The 17,500-nt window shown below is 47.4% G+C and overlaps 1 protein-coding gene across 3 annotated transcripts in view; it reads right to left on the bottom strand.

The window, feature by feature from the left end:
• Nucleotides 1–17,500, bottom strand: part of LOC143287571 (kazrin-like) — a 144,905-nt gene that overhangs the window by 48,532 nt on the left and 78,873 nt on the right. Inside the window, exon 2 of one of the 3 annotated variants that reach the window (XM_076595666.1) lies at nucleotides 1–309. This exon is cut by the window's left edge and continues 826 nt beyond it. The exons of the other annotated variants lie outside the window; for them this stretch is intronic. The gene's annotated coding sequence lies outside the window, so the exon portion shown is untranslated. The remainder of the gene's footprint in view (nucleotides 310–17,500) is intronic. 3 annotated transcript variants of the gene reach the window in all.

The raw sequence follows: 17,500 nt of genomic DNA, 5'->3' as shown, positions 1-17,500 counted from the left end.
GTAGTTTCACTGAGTTCATCCAGCAGTTTAATTTATCGTCTCTTCAAATTTCAGGATACCAGATCCAGACGATCGTGACGTTATATCGAATGGGGATACGGTTGTTGATGTTGTCTGACCCTTTTCTCTGATCTGTTTGATCGCGCACGACTGACATTGGACAGAGATACTGTCGTTGATGTTGACTATTCATAGTAAAGTTGCAAACATTGTTTTTCTCTTCTTTCAAACGCAAACGAAAAGATTGTAAACTCTGCCTGTTTTACACACACGGATAAAAACTTGAGCTTTTCTTCATGTCGGTCCTGTCTAGAGGAAAAAAATACTGACAACATGTAAAACGCAAGATCACAACGTCACCAGTATAATGGATATTTCAGTCACGATAAGTAACTAGCCGACGTGGTTTTGGTCCAAGACACCGATTTGATCGCTATCAATGTCTATGCATCTAAAAGTGATTGGGGTAATACACAGCCTGCACGCCTGACTTCAGCGTGTTTTTAAATTGTGGGTTAGTTGTTTTGAAGTGAAATCCCATCCATGTTTATCTACTTTCGTGCTACATCATATAGCTGAAACCTGACATACATTTTATGGCTCGGAGACTGGCTTCATATTTCTCTTCTTTCATGTTATGCAATATCGTTATTTGACACTTGTATCCCTAATTTCAAAGATAACAGTTTAAGACTCAGAGTTGAACAACGCTGTTTTCCAACTGCCGGCTTTAAAACGGACTGCTATCCCTTACGTCAAAGCTGGGAACTTCAGATTGCTGACTTCAACTTGCAGTGATGAACACTAATCAACACTGCATCACAGAACCGCACTTTCCATTTTCGTACATCGCTTCAGTACTCTGAACAGAAAACATCGGTTCTATGTTAAAGCTAAGAATCAAGCATAAATGCTGTAGTAAAGTATGTACCCAACCCTCAACATTCAAAATATGGATCCTTGAATGGCAGCAACGTCAAATGTCAAAGTTCAAACTTTCAAACCTGGCAAACAATAAATCTCCTGTCATGTCAGTCGTCGGCAACACACAAGAAACGGTGTATATAAGTCAGGGTTCAGCGCTAAGTTCACTCAATGCCACACAATACGACGCTTTTAAAACAACGCCACGTGTATCGATTCCCACAATACCCACCCGGGGAGCGAAACAAGCGAGAAACAAACCACTGCCTATTGATTCCCCACCTCCCCGACACAGCGCCCCGCGACAGGGGAAACGCGCTTCACGTCATGCCCATCGACACCGATGACAACAGATGCAAGGCGAAGACACCACAACCCTCCTGGCTGCCTCTGTCGTCACACTGAACAGACAGACACTGAGGCACAGACACTGTGCACAGCCTTGCGTATCGATTCAAACTGTACAGACCAACAACACAGGAAGCACATCAAAAGCCGAAGGGTGTAGACATCATCTGTACAGCTGACACTCAACGAGATCCCCCCTCTCAGCCTGAACAGAAGGCAGTGGGGGTCTCCAGGTGACCGACTTCCCATCACCCAGGCCGGCTTGGAAGGGGCTGAGCGACAGCGCGGAACTGTGACACACCATCGATGATTCGATGACAGACTCTTCAGAAACAATTTCCCACGTGTTTTGTTTTTTCCTTCAGTCCTGTGAATATCAACTAGCTTCTCTCCACGAGCGAGAGCACACTGACTTTTCACACAACCCGTCTGTCATTCAGAGAGAGCAGAACCTTTCTCCGGATTGTGGGATGATCCCCCCTTCCGGCCATCAACAACATCACTGTATACATAAACACGAGACGTCCTGCACGCCCTAACCAGCCTGCGTGGCCCGTGCTGTGAGAAAGGTTCAGCCCCCCAGGCTGTGTGTGACAGTCAACATTTCCTTCACCTGGCGCCTCAGGTCACGTGACGTCTACACTGACGTCACTCCAGACAGGGGACCACCGGTTTTAAAGCCGAAGGTGTATGCTCTCTGACTCTCCAATCTCATCTGTGATCGTCTGCATGCCCACAGGTGGAAAAAGAAGAAACAAAAGAGGCAAGGCCTTCAAGACTCACTTGTGATACACTTAAAAAAACCCCAAAAAAACCAACCTGTACACTGAGAGTAAAACACACAAGCTTTTTATGTACTGAGTATAATTTCAAAATGTAATGTTTAAGATGAGAAAGTTCAGTTTAAAGCAAATTAAGTCCCCTAGCATTAATTACAGAGTAATTTTCCTTTTTTACTATCTGCACCAAAAACGTTTGCAAAATAAATAAAACTTCCATGCTTAGCAAAAGAAGTTCCTGTTTGAACAAAAAATGATAGTAATGGCTGCTCTTGTTGTTGTGTCAGAATATCAGATCAAAGTGCCAAGTTTAGAGAATACAAAAAATATAAATATAACAGTAAATGCAGTTTGCATATAATTAGGCTTCATTTAAAAAAAAAATTTGTGCCCATCCCAGAGGTGCAATATTGTTTTAAACAAAATGACTGGAAAGAACTGAATTTTTCCTATTTTTATGCCTAATTTGGTATTAACTGACAAAGTATTTGCAGAGAAAATGTCAATGTTAAAGTTTAACACACACACACAGACAACCGAACGCCGGGTTAAAAACATAGACTCACTTTGTTTACACAAGTGAGTCAAAAAAAGGAGGGGAGAGAGAGAGAGAGAGAGAGAGAGAGAGAGAGAGAGAGAGGAGAAGATAGAGGGGGGTGACGTGGATAGGGAAAGGGGAGTGTGGCGGGGGAGGGGAGGGGAGGGGGATTAGACACGTGCCGACCTGAAGGGCATCAGACAGTGGTGGGGATTCAAACTGGGCGACGGACAGCTCTAACAGGACGACCCGAGGAGTCTCCGAGTGACCGACCAGATCCATGTTTGAAGCCGCTGAGAGCAAGATGTCAGACGTGGAGAAAAATGTCTGTCTACACAGGAAGACACCTCGTCCTCCTCCCCTCGACACTCGTCCTCCTCCATCCGCCCTCAGGCTGCTCGCTGGGTCTCCGTCAATTATATTGACATGACCCCCACACTCCCCATCACCCCCCCCACCCCTCCCTCTCTCTCTTACTCTTTTGTTGGTTCCCCCCCCCCCCTTTTTTTTTCCTCCGCCATTTTCTTTTGATATTCTTTCAACTTAAAATCGTTCGATTTCTAATGTTCTTATTATCATTATCATTATCAGCATCATTGTCATTACTACTACTACAATTGAATTTTTGTTGTTGTTGTAAGAGTGTGGCGAGAAGAAACTTGTAGCTTATCCCTTTACCCTCAATAAAACTTTCGAGTTCGCTCTCTCTCTCTTTTGTAAATCAAAAGGTGGTGAAAAATCTAAGTATTGCTATTGTGAATAGCACTTAAAGTAAGAGATACACTATACTCATAACAAACTGTATGCCCGTTTTTTTTGTTTGGTTGTTTGTCTTTACATCACCTACTGGTTTATGATTCTTCAACAATGACGAATAAAGCGTTCATTCATTTATTCGAATATGAATTCATGCATTCATTCATTCTCTCTTTCTCCCTCTCACTTCTTCCCCTCTTCTTCTTCTTCGTCTAGGTCTGGGTTTAACTCTTTCCATACGAACGGCGAAAGAGACGACGTTAACAGCGTTTCACCCCAATTACCATCATCAAAATATTACAAGCGGAACGCTCTTACACTGAAGGGGTGAATGTTGACAAAGAATACCACAATTCTGACGACGGAAGCTAAAGGTTGGGTCATTGAGACACCCACTGGACATCCGAGGGGTCTGTGTAGAGGAGAAGAGAGGACTGGCCGTACTGAGTGAGTTAAATCCAAACCGTTAATTTACCTCGCCTCTGTGACTCTTTTCAAGCCAGGTAATTTGAAATAAAAAACATCCTTCTTTCTTGTATTACTTCTCACAGTTTTTAGTTTTACCTCTGTCTTGGTTTTGTCCTCTCTTTTCTTCTCCATTCTTGACTTTTCTCCCCATGAAGAAGGGCCTTGGGCCCGGAACGTAGGGAAATTCCTTCATCAAAGGACCAGTTACCACCTACAGGTCAGTTTGACCCATTTTTTTCGCATCTTTCTTCCATTCACCTTGTCAAACAATACCACCGAGGAAACTATACTCCCTCGATATATAGTTTTTTGTCGACGACGTGTTTCAGTTCTTAGCAGGGCAGTGTTAAGTTTACCCCCAATTTCAGTTTTCCTCCCTTTTTCCCCCCCCCTTTCTTTTTCCTTTTTTCTTCTTCTTTCTTTTCAAGCACGATTTGGTCCAATTACAGTAACTCCATAACCACCACGCCCAGCGCGGCACAGTGAGCCGACAACAGATTAGTGCAGGACAGGAAAGAAGGAGATGGTGTGCGGTTAACTCGGCGATTCAGTGTGGTGGTTTCTTTGTGTGCTTTTGTTTGCTTGTTTGTTTGACTGTAGTAAATATTGAGAGCATTAAAAAGCTTATAGAGAGAGGGAGCGTGAGACAGAGTGGGAAACTGAGTGAGGAGGAATGAAAGAGAGAGAGAGGAGGGAAGAGAGAGAGAGGGAGGAGCAGGAGGAGAAAAGAGAGAGAGGGGAAAGAGAGAGGGAGGGGGAGGAGGAAAGAGAGAGAGATAGAGGGGGAGGGAGGAGGAGGAGGAGGAAAGAGAGGGATGGAGGGGGAGGGAGGAGGAGGAAGGAGAGAGAGAGAAAGAGAGAGGGGAGGGAGGAGGAGGAAAGAGAGAGGGGGTGGAGGAGGAGGAAAGAGAGAGGAAGAGGGGGGAGGGAGGAGGAGGAGCAAAGAGAGAAAGAGAGAGGGGGGAGGAGGAAAGAGAAAGAGAGAGGGGGGAGGAGGAAAGAGGAAGAGAGAGGGGGGGAGGAGGAAAGAGGAAGAGAGAGGGGAGGAGAAGGAGGAAAGAGAAAGAGAGAGGGGGAGGAGAAGGAGGAAAGAGAAAGAGAGAGGGGGGGGAGGAGGAAAGAGAAAGAGAGAGGGGAGGAGAAGGAGGAAAGAGAAAGAGAGAGGGGGGGGAGGAGGAAAGAGAAAGAGAGAGGGGGAGGAGAAGGAGGAAAGAGAAAGAGAGAGGGGGGGAGGAGGAAAGAGAAAGAGAGAGGGGGAGGAGAAGGAGGAAAGAGAAAGAGAGAGGGGGGGAGGAGGAAAGAGGAAGAGAGAGGGGGGGAGGAGGAAAGAGAAAGAGAGAGGGGGAGGAGAAGGAGGAAAGAGAAAGAGAGAGGGGGGGGAGGAGGAAAGAGAAAGAGAGAGGGGAGGAGAAGGAGGAAAGAGAAAGAGAGAGGGGGAGGAGAAGGAGGAAAGAGAGAGAAAGAGGGGGGGGAGGGAGAAGGAGGAGCAAAGAGAGAAAGAGAGAGGGGGGAGGAGGAAAGAGAAAGAGAGAGGGGGGAGGAGGAAAGAGAAAGAGAGAGGGGGGGGTGAGGAGGAAAGAGAGAGGGGGTGGAGGAGGAGGAAAGAGAGAGAAAGAGGGGGGGGGGAGGGAGGAGAAGGAGCAAAGAGAGAAAGAGAGAGGGGGGAGGAGGAAAGAGAAAGAGAGAGGGGGGGAGGAGGAAAGAGAAAGAGAGAGGGGGGAGGAGGAGGAAAGAGAAAGAGAGAGGGGGGGGAGGAGGAAAGAGAAAGAGAGAGGGGGGGAGGAGGAGGAAAGAGAAAGAGAGAGGGGGGGAGGAGGAGGAAAGAGAAAGAGAGAGGGGGGAGGAGGAAAGAGAAAGAGAGAGGGGGCGGGGGAGGAGGAGGACGAGGAAAGAGAGAAAGAGGCTAAAAATAAGAAAGTGAAGAAGAATGAAGGGGAGGTGGGGGGGGGGGGGGAGAGAATGAAAGCAGGAAGGAGGGAGTGAGGGAGGGGAGGAAAAAAGTAGAAAGGAAAGGAAAGAAAGAAAAAGGAAAGAACGGGGAAGAAAAAAAAAGATAAGGCAAGAAAAAGGTTTGCTCAAACTCAGCCAGTACAAGGCTGGAGGTTTGAAAGCCAGGAAAGTTGACACTTTCCGTCTATTGACACAAGTAGCTGGCCATGGGATTGGGCGGGGACCTACTTTATTGCTGTATACCTTTACTTTCCCTCTTTCTTTCTTTCCTTCTTCTCTCTCTCGGGTGATTTTTTCCCCTCCTAACAGTAAACGCGGCAGGAGTTCACAAAGTGTATGTGACTCTGCTCGCTTGGTGAGCGACTTTGTATTTGGTAAAGTTTACACACTTGGCGCCTCTCAACACACACCCCCCCCCCCCCCCGTCCCCCCGACCCGCCCCCTTTCTCACACATATTATAATTTGGCCACTGGCAACTCTTTGTTGCCGTGGTTTTGTTTTGTTGTTTTGGGGTTTTTTTTAATAATTTTTATTTATACGTGCGCTATGCACATGCTGCACACAGGACCTCGTCTCATTCGAAAGGTTAGCAACCTGACCACCACCACTCGAGGTCCGGTGGAGGGGAGAGTACAACGATCCCAGTTCGTGTGGGATTCGAACTCGTTAACGTTCGCTTCCTGGTCGGGCGCGTGACCATTAGGCCAACGCTCCTCTTTTGTCTTTAAAAAAAAAAATTAATAATTTTTCGTCCCTTTTTCTCCCCTGCCTACTGTTTTTACTCATGATCTTGTGTTACCCTTTTAACCCGACTGTTCTTACCGCTATGGCATGAGGTGCAGCTACCCTTGGGTACTCCTAGAACAAAGCCAAATCCAACATCGTTCGCGCTTTTTTTTTCTTTTTTTTTTTTCGTTTGCGCAGTGTTATATATATATATATGAACATACGAATTCATTCAAATTACGCAGTCGCCGACGACCTGACATTAAACATTACACGCTTTTTCTACATCGTTCATTCCCCCCCCCCCCCCTCTTTCTTCTCCTTCAAGGCCTGACTAAGCGCGTTGGGTTACGCTGCTGGTCAGGCATCTGCTTGGCAGATGTGGTGTAGCGTATATGGATTTGACCGAACGCAGTAAAACGCCTCCTTGAGTAACTGATACTGATATTCTCCTTCCATTCTCAAAAAACGAGAACATCTAATTCTCGCTCTCTCGCCCACCATCCTTGCAAACTTTTGACTGACACTCACTAAGACTGTTTACGATGTGGAATTTTATTGAACATTAACTTTGGCTGCTGATGTGTTGTTGTTTTTATATACAAATGCTGAAGTTTTGGTCGTATTTTATTTTGTGTCGGAATTCATTCAATGCAATGCGACAGTAAAGACCAAGACTGAATAATTCTAAGAGAGAGAGAGAGAGAGAGGGGTTGCGGAGAGAGAGAGAGAAAAAGAGAGAGAGAGAGAGAGACAGACAGACAGACAGAAAGGGGTTGCGGTGAGACAGAGAGAGAGAGAGAGAGAGAGAGAGAGAGAGAGACAGACAGACAGACAGACAGACAGACAGAAAGAGACAGAGAGAGAGAAAGGGGCTGCACACAGAGAGAGAGAGAGAGAGAGAGAGAGAGAGAGAGAGAGAGATGTTGGGGAGGAGAGAGAGATGTACATACGTATATACATACATCTAATTATATACAGTAAGACAGAAAAAAGAAAAAAGAAAAAGAAAGAAAGAAAAAGAAGAAGCAAGAAAAAAACAAAACAAAAAAACCCCGACAACGTGCAGACTTCATGAAACATAATCAAACTGATAAGAACTGAACTACGAAAGGAGTGCCCGCGACGTTCACTTCATAACCCGATACAGACATCTGCAAGGGGGACGACCGACAGAAAGTCTGTGAACAACCCCACACGGCAACACCTGGTCACGGTTTGCACGTGCCCACAGGTCTGTCTGTCTGTCTGTCTGTCATCTGAGTGTCAGTGCCTGCCTGCCTGCCTGTCTGTCTGTGTGTGTATGTTTGTGTGTCTGGCTGGCTGTCAGACTGATTGGGAAAATCCCCGGCCAGGCTCGTGGACACGTCACGTCATTGGTCGCCGTCCTTTGAAATTAACGGATTATACTGTCTGATGAGCTTGCCTCTCTGTCTGTCTGTCAGTCTCTTCCCCCCTGTTTCTCTGTCTGTTTCTCTGTCGCTGAGTGTATGTTTGCGCGGGAAATGTGCGCTTCATTTCTGTCCGTCTTTCTCTTGTTTTCGCACGCGCGTGCGAGTGTGTGTGTGTGTGTGTGTGTGTGTGTGTGTGTGTGTGACGTACATACAGACACTGACAAGAGACAGAGATCGAACGACCATTCACTCAAGGTTGTTTCCAAGAATCAGGTCTTTTGTGATCAAGCCCCATGGGACAAAAATAAACAAAAACTGAGTTTCAGTTTCAGTAGCTCAAGGAGGCGTCACTGCGTTCGGACAAATCCATATACGCTACACCACATCTGCCAAGCAGATGCCTGACCAGCAGCGTAACCCAACAAAAACTGAAACAAAAAAACAACAACACGAACAACAACAACACGAATACAAAACAACCATGACACGTCACCAGCAGACACAACAACAACAACAACAACCGGACCTAGCCCCAGGCACGCAAAGCACGTGTGTGTCGAGACACTGCACAGCATGACATCACACTGCAGGCCAGCGACCCTGGGTTGGGTCGCACTGACAATGTGACACACTTGGTGCTCACGGTTGCACTAACAATGACACGCTTGGTGCTCACGGTTGAACTGACAATGTGACACACTTGGTGCTCACGGTTGAACTGACAATGACACGCTTGGTGCTCACGGTTGAACTAACAATGTGACACACGTGGTGCTCACGGTTGAACTGACAATGTGACACACGTGGTGCTCACGGTTGAACTGACAATGTGACACACGTGGTGCTCACGGTTGAACTGACAATGTGACACACGTGGTGCTGACGGTTGAACTAACAATGTGACACACGTGGTGCTCACGGTTGAACTAACAATGTGACACACGTGGTGCTCACTGTCGCACTAACAATGTGACACACGTGGTGCTCACGGTTGAACTAACAATGTGACACACTTGGTGCTCACGGTTGAACTGACAATGTGACACACTTGGTGCTCACGGTTGAACTGACAATGACACGCTTGGTGCTCACGGTTGAACTGACAATGTGACACACGTGGTGCTCACGGTTGAACTGACAATGTGACACACGTGGTGCTCACGGTTGAACTGACAATGTGACACACTTGGTGCTCACGGTTGAACTGACAATGACACGCTTGGTGCTCACGGTTGAACTGACAATGTGACACACGTGGTGCTCACGGTTGAACTGACAATGACACACTTGGTGCTCACGGTCGCACTAACAATGTGACACACGTGGTGCTCACGGTCGCACTAACAATGTGACACACTTGGTGCTCACGGTCGCACTGACAATGTGACACACTTGGTGCTCACGGTTGAACTGACAATGTGACACACTTGGTGCTCACGGTCGCACTAACAATGTGACACTTGGTGCTCACGGTTGAACTGACAATGTGACACACTTGGTGCTCACGGTTGAACTGACAATGACACGCTTGGTGCTCACGGTTGAACTGACAATGACACGCTTGGTGCTCACGGTTGAACTAACAATGACACGCTTGGTGCTCACGGTTGAACTGACAATGACACGCTTGGTGCTCACGGTTGCACTAACAATGACACGCTTGGTGCTCACGGTTGAACTGACAATGACACGCTTGGTGCTCACGGTTGAACTAACAATGACACGCTTGGTGCTCACGGTTGAACTAACAATGACACGCTTGGTGCTCACGGTTGAACTAACAATGACACACTTGGTGCTCACGGTCGCACTGACAATGTGACACACTTGGTGCTCACGGTTGAACTGACAATGTGACACACTTGGTGCTCACGGTTGAACTGACAATGACACGCTTGGTGCTCACGGTTGAACTGACAATGACACACTTGGTGCTCACGGTTGAACTAACAATGACACACTTGGTGCTCACGGTTGAACTGACAATGTGACACACTTGGTGCTCACGGTTGCACTGACAATGTGACACACTTGGTGCTCACGGTTGCACGAGCGGTTTTAGCAATGCTAAGTTTGCTTAGCAGTAAGAATTTCCCCCCAAGTCTACGAGCCGGGTTGTACAAGCCATGTTAGCAAATGCCAAGTTTGTTTAGCAGTAAGAGTTTTCTATGGGTCGGATCACACAAGCAATGGTAGGTAGCAAGTGCTAGGTTTTCTGCTCAGCGGAAATAATTTCCCAAAGTCTTTGAAATTAAGAGTGGACTTTAGAAGGGAAATTCTTACCACTAAGCAAACTTAGCGGTGCTGAGATGGTTTGCGCAACCCACTCTTGCGCTGTGTTGCATGAGCAATCCAAACATCACAAAAGTTTGCTCAGCGTTCAGAATTTTCCTAAACCTACACTGATTCCACAGACGTAGGAAAAAAAATCTCAACATTGAGCTAACTCTGCAATGCTACGAACACCAATGTAACCCAGCCCTGTATATTGAATAGTATTGTTGTGTACTGTATTGTATTGCATCGCTATTTGTCACAACAGATTTCTCTCTCCCCGTGGAGAACTCGTCGTGCACCGCCAACCATAATATTATCATTTCCCCCTTTTTCCTGTCTGCAGCTGTGTTTGTTTTCCTAATAAAAAGTGGGTTCACAACAAAAGTAAATTTTCAACATGACTTCTTTTTTTGTTTTTCTGAAAGAACCCTTTTTTTCTGTCGTGGTTTCTTTTACGTGCTCTAAATCTAAGTGCATACTGCACACTGGACCTCGGTTTATCGTCTCATCCGATTGACTAGCACCCAGACCACCACTCAACGTCTGGTACAGTGACGGTTGGAGGGAGGGAAGGGGTAGGGGGAGAACCCCAGTCGGTGTATGGAACACGAACCCGTTAACACTGGCTTCATTCCTGGCTGGGAGTGTTACCACCAGGCCACCGCTCAACACAATGTTTTGAAAGCAGCACGTGCACTATCACGGCGACGTGAGCCGTCAGCCAATCATCACTGCTTGTTCTTATCCCCAAGGCAAGGCAGGGACCACAATGTTCGCTTCGGAGATTTGTACACAGGCTGACCACACGCCAAGGATCGCTATCACGGTGGGGTCATTGTCACCTGTCCGAAATAATCGATCCTCTCCAACAATCATCTTCAGTGGAGTTGCGCGTGCTGCATATCCACAGTCCCAGCTCATTAACTCTCTCCATACGAACGGCGAAAGAGACGACGTTAACAGCGTTTCACTCCCAATTACCACCATCAAAATATTGCAAGCGGAAGGCTCTTATACTGAAGAGGTGAATGTTGACAAAGAATACCACAATTCTGACGACGGAAGCTAAAGGTTGGGTTATTGAGACACCCACTGGACATCCGAGGGGTCTGTATAGAGGAGAAGCGAGGACTGGCCGTACTGAGTGAGTTAACACTGTGTGATGATTATCAAAAACGACCGATAAGGCTGTTATTAAATACTCTGTCTACAAAACGTTAAGTATAGAACATGACTTGGAAGTACTGTGCCTCTTGTGACAGGACAAAGGGATTTGATTCTAATTCGCGTAAACTGTCTTGGCTTTTATCAAGAGTAACGGTTCTTCTCTCTGTCTCTGTCTGTCTTTCTCCTATTAATTTAAGTTATGAAATTTGATGTTCCCAAAAGGCCGCCCGCGAAGATCTTACATCAATATTTCCTTCCGTACTTTCTCTCTTATAAAGTATCTAAGTTATTTTCTAACTTTGTCGAGTCAACAGATTGAAGAATGGATTTCCTCCTATTGCTTTCGTCTACTCTTCACCTTGAAAACCTTTCACATAATATGTCATTGTGTCCGTTGAGAAAGTTAGTGGACAAAACTCTGGTTTCTGTTCCCCGTAGCTAGAATCTATCGTAATTCAATCTAAAAAAAAAACAAACAAAAACAAAAAAACAATTAAAACAACTACAACACACACAACACTTCACACCAACCACACGATTCGTTGGCATCTCAATCAAACCTGTTCCGGTCAAATACGCGTTCTTTTTACTACAACCCGTTTAGTTTGTCACACAATTAACTCTGAACTCCGGAGTCTGTTCACTTCCACGGAGTTATACCCACATTTTAAAAATATATATATATCAATCGACCACGTTTTCACAGCCTAACATCCAACAAGCGCATTCATTTATATCCAATTCAGTTCTCACAGTAGTTCTACAACAGTCACATTGTCAAAACACGGTTCGCGGCGTACCCGAGCACACAAAGCACTGGTGATGATAATACTGACAGAACAGCTGATGGAAACTTCAACAAGAAGACGACCATGTATCAAGCATTCATTATCGTCCGTCGCTCTCTTCATTTGCTGTCTGGAACAGCACCCGACGAACTATATAGTGGCCGAGGGACTGAACAAAGACAAGTCATCCACCCGACAAACCCCCCCACCCGCCCTCCCCTTCCTGGCAAACCAGCCCCTGCTCCGCCCCCTTCTCCCCCTCACTCCCTCTCCCTTCGCCTGGTCTCAGAGAGTGACAAAGGAACCTGACTGCCACCCGGACACTGTGAGTTTGGATCACCTGACCAACCAACCCACGCCCAACCCTTCACCTCCCCCCCCCCTCTCCCACGTTTCACCTGAGAGGTGAAGCTATTGATTTTTTTTAACCTGTGTGTGTGTGTGTGTACGAGAAAGGAGAGAGAGAGAGAGAGAGATAGAGAGAAATGGGAGGAGGTAGTCAGAGCGACAGCTAACGACTACAATTAGTAGCCATGAGTGGCCATGAGAGTTTCGTAGTGGGAGACTGGGAAGATAAGACCGTGATTGTTCAGCGCTCACCTCCCGTGCCAGGGGAGGGACTGGAGCACGTGAATGCAGTCTTTTCATCATCATATGCTGTTCATCATCATCATACGCTGCAGGTTATACGGACTCAGACCATAAATGCACGTGCGCGCGCACTCACGCGCTGTCGTGTAAAATGACAAGCAAACATGCGGGCATGCACACACGCACACATACAAGCGCGTGCACGGATACATGCACAATCGCGCGCGCTCGCATACACGCACAATCGCGCGCGCACACACACACATGAGCGCCTCATACACACTTTCACACATACAAATTATACAGATATTAAATGTGTGAACGACTATAATGTGTAGCATTATTCTACACGTCGGTAAGCACAAACTTCTTTGCATGAAATTCTTCTTCTTCTTCGTTCATGGGCTGCAACTCTCACGTTCACTCGTATGTACACGAGTGGGCTTTTACGTGCATGACCGTTTTTACCCCGCCATGTAGGCAGCCATACTCCGTTTTCGGGGGTGCGTGACATTCAAATTCCTCTTCCCGTGGGGAAGACACACGCACACACAATCACACATACACACACACACACTCTCTCTCTCTTCGTCCGTTGCCGTCTCAAACACACAAGCACAAACCATACCACAAACAATGCAGTCAAAAAGCACTTTCGTTTCATACACTGACAAAAGCGTTCACGCTTATTTTCTCTCTCTCCCTCTCTCTCTCTCTCTCTCAATGTATGTCTCTCTCTACTCTCTGTTTATACGTCTATCTTCCCCCCCCCCCTCCTTCCGTCGTCTCTCTCTCTCATCCAGCACATATACACAACCACTCTACTGTCGCAGCGTGGTGTATAAACTGTCATGCAAATCTGGCGATTTAACTGCCACCACAGCCATGACTCATCCCTGCCATCATTCAGTGATACTCATAATCACCACCAGCACAAACCCTGCCTATGCCTCAACACACACAGGTAGCCTTATATTATAGGGTATGGGCCTGGCTGCGTGTACCTGTACAGGCTGAAAGAACCGCTGGGCTGGCTGACTTCTCTGGTGGTTATAAGATCAGTGCTTACGTTGCTGTTTTGTTTGTTCTTTTCTCAATGTTTGTCTGACTGTTATTGTTGCTGTTGGCGGTGGTGGAGGTGGTAATGGTGTGTGTTCGTGTGCTTGGTCACTGGGATTGCGCTGGACAGACTGTGTGTGTGTGTGGGGGGGGGGGGGGAGGGAGATCGAGAGAGAGAGAGAGCGAGAGAGAGAAAGAGACAGACAGACAAACAGAGACAGAAATGGACGTACACAGACCGACCGAGAAACAGAGACACAGATAAACCAATGGAACCCAACAGAGGAAAAACTAAGGAGAAGAAATCCAACTGATCATAATTACAGCAGCGCGTGCGAGTACGAGAGACTGACTATGGGAGTGGAGACTGGTCGCACCCATCACAGTCTGAAGGCCAAATAATGGTACTGCGGCGCACAAGAGGAAAAAAGAAAAACAACACAAGTGGTCCATCTAGCAGCCTGCCGACAGAACCAACTGAGGGCTCTTCACGGGCCTGTGACACGCACCAACATGTGTGAAACGATGTGTGCATTGCTTTTACATTATTCTTTTTGTGTGTGTCTTCGTCACATATTTAGTATTGTTCTTTTTTTTTCTTTTTTTTTTACAACCATGTTTCCGGTTTTGAAATTGCACCTTGCCAATTTTCTCTAACTTGACACAAAGAATTTTTTTTATATATCTATCTTGACTGAAGACTCACTCATTCCCAGTCATCGTGCTAGCTCCACATGAAGGTATTTCCCTCCTCCTTATCTCTCCTTTCAAAACATAACAAGACGGGGTACATCCACTACCCCTATCCCCCATAAGTTCCGGACAGTGATGGTCAATTGAAAAGTCCGATTGCATGTTTTGATACACGGCTACGTTGTTTTGTTTGCTGATTCATTGTGCTTTTTTTTTAAATGACACACACAAGAACATGAGAAACAGAACTGTCTCAATTCACTAAAATGGTCCTCAAGCTTCTCTCGGGTCGTCGAGCGCAACATCACGTGATACAGTTCAGTTCATTCTTTTCCGATTACCCCCACCCCTCCCCTTCCCTCCCCCTCCCTACGGGAAAGGCATACAAGCGACGAGGGCCTTGACAGCGGGAAATGTCACTCTGTTGATAATTACGGCCTCACGTGCACAGTTATCGATCTTCTTGTCTGCTGCCGTTTGTTTCGCAATCACGGGCGTCAGGAGCATGTTGCCGTGATCACTGTCCATGCTCCCTCCTCCCCCCTCCCCCACCCCCCCCCTTCCTTCCCTTTTGTGACAGGAGCATGTTGCCGTGATCACTGTCCATGCTCCCTCCTCCCCTCTCCCCCACCCCCTTCCTTCCCTTTTGTGACAGCAGCATGTTGCCGTGATCACTGTCCATGCTCCCTCCTCCCCTCTCCCCCACCCCCTTCCTTCCCTTTTGTGACAGGAACGGAAGTTTGGTTTGACTGGTCAGTTCTGTTTCAAGATGGTGTGTTTTTGTCCTGATGAGTCAATCTCTGTACAAATAGCCCTCAAACTTCTCCCTAAATAAAAACAAACAAACAAACAACAACAACAAAACCCAAAAAAAACCCAACCCCCAAACCTGCATTTCTTCGGCTTTTCAACGCTTTCACGCCCATGCCACACACACACACACACACACACACACACACACACTCACTCTCTCTCTCTCTCTACCCCTTTTCCCCACCCCACCCCGCCTTTTTTCCCCGTCTTCAATGAATGAAAGTGAAAAGACGTAAAACTGAGGACGACTTCTTTCAAACACACACACTCAGAGATTCTCAGGTTCACCCCAACAGCCACAACATCAACAGTCCACAGGCAGCTTCTGAAGTCCGGACGTTACTCTGAAGACCCAACAACCCCTTGTCTTTTGTGTTTAGTCAGTCACTTCATCACCACCACCACCGTTCCCCCCCCTCCCCCCTCACACACACCTTCCCCCCTCCCCAGCCACTCATCCCATTTCTCCGGCCACAGCACACGCACCGTCTGTCCACAGACAGCTACCGATATCAGGTCGCCGTGATGCCACTCACTAAAAGAGACCCCGCGCTTCATCTTTGGTGCCCCTTTTTCAGAGACCCACCCCCAAATCCCGCTCAGCACGATTCCACTAATCACAGCCACAGTCCAAACCCGTAGCAGCCCACAGACAGATGCCGATAATCGGGTCGCCATTATGCCACTCAGCAATGAAGACCCAGCACTCAGTCCTGGGGTTAGTTCCCCTGTCAGTGACAAAAGCGCCACACCACGCTTGCCCATACCCCTGTCAGTGACAAAAGCGCCACACTATGCATGACCATTCCCCTGTCAGTGACAAAAGCGCCACACTATGCATGGCCATTCCCCTGTCAGTGACAAAAGCGCCACACTATGCATGGCCATTCCCCTGTCAGTGACAAAAACGCCACACCACGCATGCCCATACCCCTGTCAGTGACAAAAACGCCACACTATGCATGGCCATTCCCCTGTCAGTGACAAAAACGCCACACTATGCATGACCATTCCCCTGTCAGTGACAAAAACGCCACACCACACATGGCCATTCCCCTGTCAGTGACAAAAACGCCACAATATGCATGGCCATTCCCCTGTCAGTGACAAAAGCGCCACACTATGCATGGCCATTCCCCTGTCAGTGACAAAAGCGCCACACTATGCATGGCCATTCCCCTGTCAGTGACAAAAATGCCACACCACGCATGGCCATTCCCCTGTCAGTGACAAAAACGCCACACCACGCATGCCCATACCCCTGTCAGTGACAAAAACGCCACACTATGCATGGCCATTCCCCTGTCAGTGACAAAAACGCCACACCACACATGGCCATTCCCCTGTCAGTGACAAAAAACGCCACACTATGCATGGCCATTCCCCTGTCAGTGACAAAAACGCCACACTACGCATGGCCATTCCCCTGTCAGTGACAAAAACGCCACACTACGCATGGCCATTCCCCTGTCAGTGACAAAAACGCCACACTAAGCATGGCCATTCCCCTGTCCACGCACAGGCAGACAGACAACCACCACAGGGGGGGGTCACCGTGACGCCATGATCCCAACGTGTCACCCGCACACTGATGGACTTGGTACAGACAGCAGACCAGCTGTTACCTCACTGGGCTGTAAACCACAGCGCCAAGGCGGCATATTGTAGCCCCCCCACACACTCCATTCTGAACAGTAAAAAAAAAAAGAGAAAAAAAAAGAAAAACAAAAAAGAGAAAACAAGAAAACAAAGGACGATTCGGGGCCATGAACTTCCCACCTTGACGAGGAAGCTGACGCGTTTTGAACCAGCAGCCTTCCATAGCCACCCCTTTGTTGACGGATACACCTAAAACGTCATGGCCGCTGACAAATGGACTGATCTTGCTTGAAAACCATACATCGCAGTCCTCGGTCATATAGCTGTGTTTGGTTGGACTTAAAACCCCAGCAACAATAACTGCCACACATTAAACCGAAACTCCCAGTCTAGAAGTGACACAGGGACAAAGCCGGAAACGTTGTTTCATCCGAAGCTGCCATAACAACGACGTCGTTACCCAGGGTGTTACAATCGCAGCCAGTAATTGACGCTGTCTGCTCAGAGCTTCTGACTTCAGAAGAGACATGACAGCCGCATGGGATCAAAATGGGTGGTGGAGTCATCCACATCATCCCGACAAGACAACACTTTCACTTCTCAGCTACTCCGGATAAAAAACCACCAGT

This window comes from Babylonia areolata, chromosome 11, assembly GCF_041734735.1.
Source record: "Babylonia areolata isolate BAREFJ2019XMU chromosome 11, ASM4173473v1, whole genome shotgun sequence".
NCBI classification, from domain to species: Eukaryota; Metazoa; Mollusca; class Gastropoda; order Neogastropoda; family Buccinidae; genus Babylonia; species Babylonia areolata.
The sequence above is the reverse complement of the archived record's forward strand: the minus strand, read 5'-3'. Positions and strand labels throughout refer to the sequence as shown.